The sequence below is a fragment of the Neoarius graeffei genome, chromosome 13, assembly GCF_027579695.1.
Source record: "Neoarius graeffei isolate fNeoGra1 chromosome 13, fNeoGra1.pri, whole genome shotgun sequence".
NCBI lineage: Eukaryota > Metazoa > Chordata > Actinopteri > Siluriformes > Ariidae > Neoarius > Neoarius graeffei.
Genome location: NC_083581.1, coordinates 20,296,388 through 20,302,871, shown reverse-complemented (window position 1 = coordinate 20,302,871; position 6,484 = coordinate 20,296,388).

The following is a 6,484-nucleotide window of genomic DNA, read 5'->3' as shown; positions in this document are numbered from 1 at the left end:
GCTGTTCCCCTTGCTTTGCTAGGGAAATGAGAATGGTATAGTTGCCCAACCCATTTACGTCGTAATTTACTGTGCTCCAAGGACCCTAAATGAGTTTCCTGTAAAAGGGCAACCATTGCACGCAGGCTATGTAGGTGATTCAATACCTTACTGCATTTGACTGGAGAATTTAAACCCTTAACATTCCAGCTAACAACAGAGAGGTCACCTCCCTGGGGGACAGAACCACTAGCTGTCATACCACATACGCAAGAGAGAAGAGCAGATGAGCCTGCCAGATGAGAGCAGGCATGATAAGACCACAGTGGGGAGGGGAGAGGGGGGCAAACATACAACCAAACAAAAACAAGAAGACAAAAATATATATATATACATAAAAGAAATGAGGCTAAGCACAATCAAAAGCCAGATACAGCTTCCCAAACAAGCTGCAGATTTTACCGTCTTATCTTCCGGAACTTCAAGAAGCTAACATTTCAACAGGAACATGAGATGGTAATTATCATAAAGAGTAATGAGTGAGTACTACACATTTGTTACGGTTCAGATGTCTGCTGGGCTAAAGTTGCCAATGGACACAAAAAAGAAAATAATTGCATGGCCTAAGTGAGCAAGCAATAGTGAAATAGAGGTCAGTTTGTAAACGAGATAACAGTCAACATTCTTTTTAGGAAAAACAAAGCCTGTGATGGGCACCTCACACACTTGCCCACCTTCAAACATAGGGCTATGTCATTGGCACGGTTAGTCCATTTCCACTACCTGGTCAATAGATGCGACGCCGTCGTTCGGTTCAGTTGGCTTTTCTTGGATCAATCCATGCTGCTGGATAAAGTGTAGAGCTGCCGCAGGTGTCTCGAATTTGTGCTGGTTGCCGTCCAGTAGAGTAATTTTCAGGTTACCGGGATAACCGCATCCATAGTCTTTGACCCCCGAGTTCCCACGAAGCAGGCGTTTGACGTTGGTAAACTCCTCGCGCTTCTTAAGTTGAGCATTCGTGAGGTCGGGGAAAAGATGTACCCGTTTGCCATCATACTTCAGTGAGTCGCCCATCTCCCTGGCTTTTAGAAGTAGGGCGGCTTTGTCCCGCTGGTAGAGCAATCGTATAATCATCGGCCGCGGTGCCTCGCTCTGTTGTCTACGGAGGGCTCTATGAGCACGATCAATGGCAGGTTCAAAGCTAAGATTCAGAGTGTCGTGTAGCCATTTAGCTAGCCAGCCAGCTGCATGAGGACCCTCGGCACCCTCCTTCAGGCCAATTACTCTGATATTATTCCGTCTAGACCTGCTTTCCAGTTCCTCACATTTTGTTTTCAAGGACGACACCTCACTGGTCAGAGTGGCGACGGCGGTGTGTAAATCACGTACAGAATCACCACAAAACACAGCACTGTTCTCCACTTCGGCTAGTCTATTAGCATGAGAGTCCACTGAAGTTTGCAGAGTGCTGGTGGTGGAAGTCAATTCTTCACGCACAGCCGATATCTCCGTTCTCAGTGAACCGACTACTGACTCAATTTTCCCAAAAATATCAGCCTTCAATATGTTCAGCTGGCCAGTAAGAGTCGTAACGTTTAGAGGAGCGTCAGGCTGGCTATCCTGGCCTTGTGTGCAATGTCCAGTGTCTTTAGAGCTGGCAGCTAGGCGCTTAGCAGCATTCGGCATGGTTGTTGACAAAGAAAAAATTAACGTCGCAAAAAATCCGATTAGATAACCGGTGACCAAGAAAGTAATGCACTCTAGATTAACCTAGTGTATTAAAAATAGACATTAAGTGTGTACTCATCTAAAAGATAACGATTTCCATCACATTTCCAAGGAGCTCACTTAACCGCGTCCACTCGGCTCCATTACCCGGAAGTCCTGATTCGAACAGCAATTTTCAAGTCTTGCCACAGATGCTCAATGAGATTTAGATCTGGACTTTGGGCCATTCTAACACATGAATATTCTTTGATCTAAACCATTCCATTGTAGCTCTGGCTGTATGTTTAGGGTCATTGTCTTGCTGGAAGATGAATCTCCTTCCCAGTCTCAAGTCTTTTGCAGCCTCCAACAGGTTTTCTTCCAGGATTGCCCTGTATTTAGCTCCATCCATCTTCCCATCAACTCTGACCAGCTTCCCTGTCCCTACTGATGAAAAGCATCCCCATAGCATGATGCTGCCACCACCATGTTTCACAGTGGGGATGGTGTGTGCAGGGTGATGAGCAGTGTTAGTTTTCCGCCACACAGCGCTTTGCATTTAGGCCAAAAAGTTCAACTTTGGTTTCATCTGACCAAAGCACCTTCTTCCACATGTTTGCTGTCCCCCCTACATGGCTTCTGGCAAACGGGACTTCTTATGCCTGTCTTTCAACAATGGCTTTCTTCTTGCCACTCTTCCAAAAAGGCCAGATTTGTGGAGTGTACGACTTATAGTTGTCCTATGCACAGATTCTCCCACCTGAGCTGTGGATTTCTGCAGCTCCTCCAGAGTGATCATGGGCCTCTTGGCTGCTTCTCTGACCAGTGCTCTCCTTGCTCGCTCTGTCAGTTTAGGTGGACGGCCATGTCTTGGCAGTTGTGCCATACTTTTTCCATTTTTGAATGATGGATTGAACAGTGCTTCTTGAGATGTTCAGAGCTTGGGATTTTTTTTTTATAACCTAACCCTGCTTTAAACTTCTCCAGAACTTTATCCCTGACCTGTCTGGTGAGTTCTTTGGTCTTCATGATCCTGTTTGTTCTTCAGTGTTCTCTAACAAACCACTGAGGCCTTCACAGAACAAGTGTATTATGCTGAGAGTAAATTACACACAGTAGGACTCTATTAACTAATTAGATGACTTCTGAAGGCAATTGATTGCACTGGATTGTATTTAGAGGTATCAGAGTACAGGGGGCTGAATACTAATGCACACCACATTTTTCAGATTTTTATTTGTTTAAAATTTTGAAGACCATTTATCATTTTCATTTCACTTCACAGTTATTGTGCTACTCTGTGTTGGTCTATCACATAAAATCTCAATAAAAAACTTTTAAGTTCATGGTTGTAAGGTGGAAAAATGTGCAAAAGTTCAAGGGGTATGAATACTTTTTCAAGGCACTGTATATGTGGAACCTGGACTCATCAGACCACATGACCTTTTTCCATTGCTCCAGAGTCCAATCTTTACACTCCCTAGCAAATTGAAGCCTTTTCTCCTGATTAGTTTCACTAACAAGTGGTTTTCTTATGGACACAGCTGTTTAGTCTCACTGCTGTGAATTCTCATCACGTTGTGTGTGTAAATGCTCTTACTTTAACGATTCCACATAGTTGTGAATTCTACTGTTGTGTTTTTACGATTTGATTTCAGCAAGTGTTGAATTGATCTCTGATCACAGTCAGTCAAGAGTTTTTTCCAACCACATTCTTCCTGTGAAGTTGACGGGTCACCACTATCCTTCCAGGTTTTAATAATGCATTGGACAATTCTTAACCCAATTCCAGTCATTTCAGCTCAACTCTCCTTGATGCAGGTTAATGGTTGTTTAAGAAAAGAGAAGCTACTCACTGCATCAGTTAGGGCTAAAAGAAGCTGCAGCTGAAACACAATCACTGCAGTCATTATCCAATCAAAGGCTCTTAAGTGTTAATTTGAATCCAAACGCTGACTTTTAAGTCATCAGTTTATTTGTATAGCATTTTTAACAACAGACTTTGTCGCAAAGCAGCTTTACAGAAAAATAAAGATTTTAAACATATGAACTAAAATTTATCCCTAATGAGCAAGCCTGAGGTGACATTGGTGAGGAAAAACTCCCTCAGATGACATGAGGTAGAAACCTTGAGAGGAACCCGACTCAAAAGGGAACCCATCCTCATTTGGGTGATAACAGATAGCATGATTATAAATAACTTGCTTCTATAACTGTGTCCTGTATAGTCACAAATTACAATTGTGCAGTCACGAAATGTATTAGTTTTAACATGAAGTCTATTTTCTTGAAGTTATCAACTGTTCATTGATGGAGACTTGAGTGCAAAACTGTTCATGACAACTGCAATCCTAATGTTATCATGGTGATTGTAGTCCTAAACCTTCATAGCAAAACTGTAAGTGTCCAGAGCCATCTTTCAACTGTCCATATGGGGTCATCCTCCACAGGAACGATGTGATGAGACTCCAGCCAGAAGTTGGGCATCAGGATGGATCAGGCAGTGTAATTGTTAAAGGTTATATGAAATTTTTAATACACAATCAACTGGTGCAGGGTCATTTTGAGAAGGGCAGAAAAAAAAATGTCCTACATGTCCAGAGCCATCTTTGCAACTTTTTTTTTGTTTGCTTATTTTTGTTATTACATTTTTTTCCTACACATTAGATGTATTTATAAGAGATTAAAGAATGGAGATATTTTAGAATTGTCAAAGGTATTGTCTAAAGCAGTATGTCAGCATCTGACTGTTGATCAGATCCAGAGACAAATGACTGTCAGGTAGGAGACCAAATCCAGATGTTCTTGAACTTTCACCAGCAGGAACATGAATAATGTTTCTTGCAGGATCCTCTGAAGGTCCTCTGAATGACTATCCCTACATTCACACTAAACCCAGCTAGAGCATTCTGGTTGCCCTGACAACAACACCGGTAAGTGTGTGGATGCTCTGTGATGTAGATGAAACAGGTGGCTACAAGGCTGCTCAGAATGCTTCATCTTGCAAACTTTATCTAAAAGGGCTGCAAAGCAAACACACATGAACCTGTATGTTATACCTTAATAAAATTAAAAATATAATAATTAAAATAATAAAAAATTTAATTGGCTAACAATACCATTAGGGAGACTAGGTAGACTATTTGTTCTTTTTTTTTTGCCACGTTGAGACCCCCCGCAAAAAATGGAAAAGTGAATGCTTTCTTTTTAACATATCCAACATGCACACCTCTTATGTTGTAATCCCTCCTATTTAACACCATCATTCATGTCACATGAAAGTAAACAGTCAGCACTCTTTTGCATGCTATGGCTCTAGTTAATATGCAATTCCCTCCTATTGGAATATATATATTGAAAAAAATATATTCTGCACTTCACCAATTTGAAACACCTATAGAGGGCTACCGCGTGACGTCACCGTACCGCGAGATTTTGTTAGGGCGCCATATTGGAAGACCTCAAGTACATACATACATACAATATAAAACAAACTACGAGCGAGAGTTTTTTACTACTTATCTGTTTTTATTTATATATCTTTGAATTATTTGGACATGGGGAAAAACTATTTAAAATCCAAAGAGGGATGGAGGGAGGAAAATTAAAACAGAAGAAAGAAATGAAATATATAACATAAAATGTGATAAAATTAAGGATGTTTTTATTCAGTAAACATTTTAAAAAAATGTTCTACAACACTCTAGCCTAGTGACTTACCAGTAACAAAATGGTCTGAACATATTCTGTACTGTTGTAGATTTGAAGTATTCAGATCCGCTCTGCATAAAGCAGCTAAATACTCACTCTGTCTCCTGGCAGAAAGCTCCTTGGTTTGCTCCCCTTGTGTCTCAATCACAGCTGGTATTCTGTAGAAAGACTTCTTTTCACCTTTCCCATCAGCTTTGTTAGAACACCCTAACACAGCACAAAAGTTTACCATTGTAGGTTGTTTGATGAACCAAGTGCATGAAATTCTAACGAAAACACCCTGGTCATTAGACACACTAAATGTGTCAGTGGCTGGCTGTAATAAACGCAGCCAAGGGACAAAACCATCAATCAGAGTCAGTTTCTCAACATCTCGCTTCCTTTCAGCAGGCTTCAGGGTTTTGAAATAATCTGCCATGTCCACAGATCATGCACAGACTTATCCATTATATCCACAGTTTTTTGCCAAGTCTCACAGGTTTCTTTCAAGTCTACTGTTGGGCCAATAAATCATAAATAAAGCCACTCCACTTTATTCTCGTGGGTTCACATACCGCTGCCGTTATTTCCCCCTAATCACGAGTTTGTTGGTCTTCCAATATGGCGCAGGGTTTGTTTACTTCTGGTTTCGGGTGACGTCAGTGCAAGGGGTCTATAGAGGGCTACTGCATGACGTCACCGCGCCGCGAGATTTTCTTAGGCGCCATATTGGAAGATCAAGTACATGCACTCACAATATTAAACAAAAGTACGAGCGAGAGTAAAGTGACACGATGGATGATAATTCGGGTTATGTGAGTACATTACCAGCTGCAGAAAGGGCACGGTATGTGGAGAAACTGGCTGTGATTGATGGGTTTGACCCATATGATAAGACTCGCGGCAAGGGAGAATGGAAACATAAGGAGGACCTGACACCAATTCTGCCGTCTGTTTGCTACCCAGACATTGTAAACTATTTGTTGTTTACACCCAGTGCCTACACTGCTGATGACTTGAAAGCCTACAAAGGGCTACAGGCTTACAATTATGTTGTTAGTGGCTTGGTTCGTGATATTACAGCTGTTATTAAGAATAACCTACACAT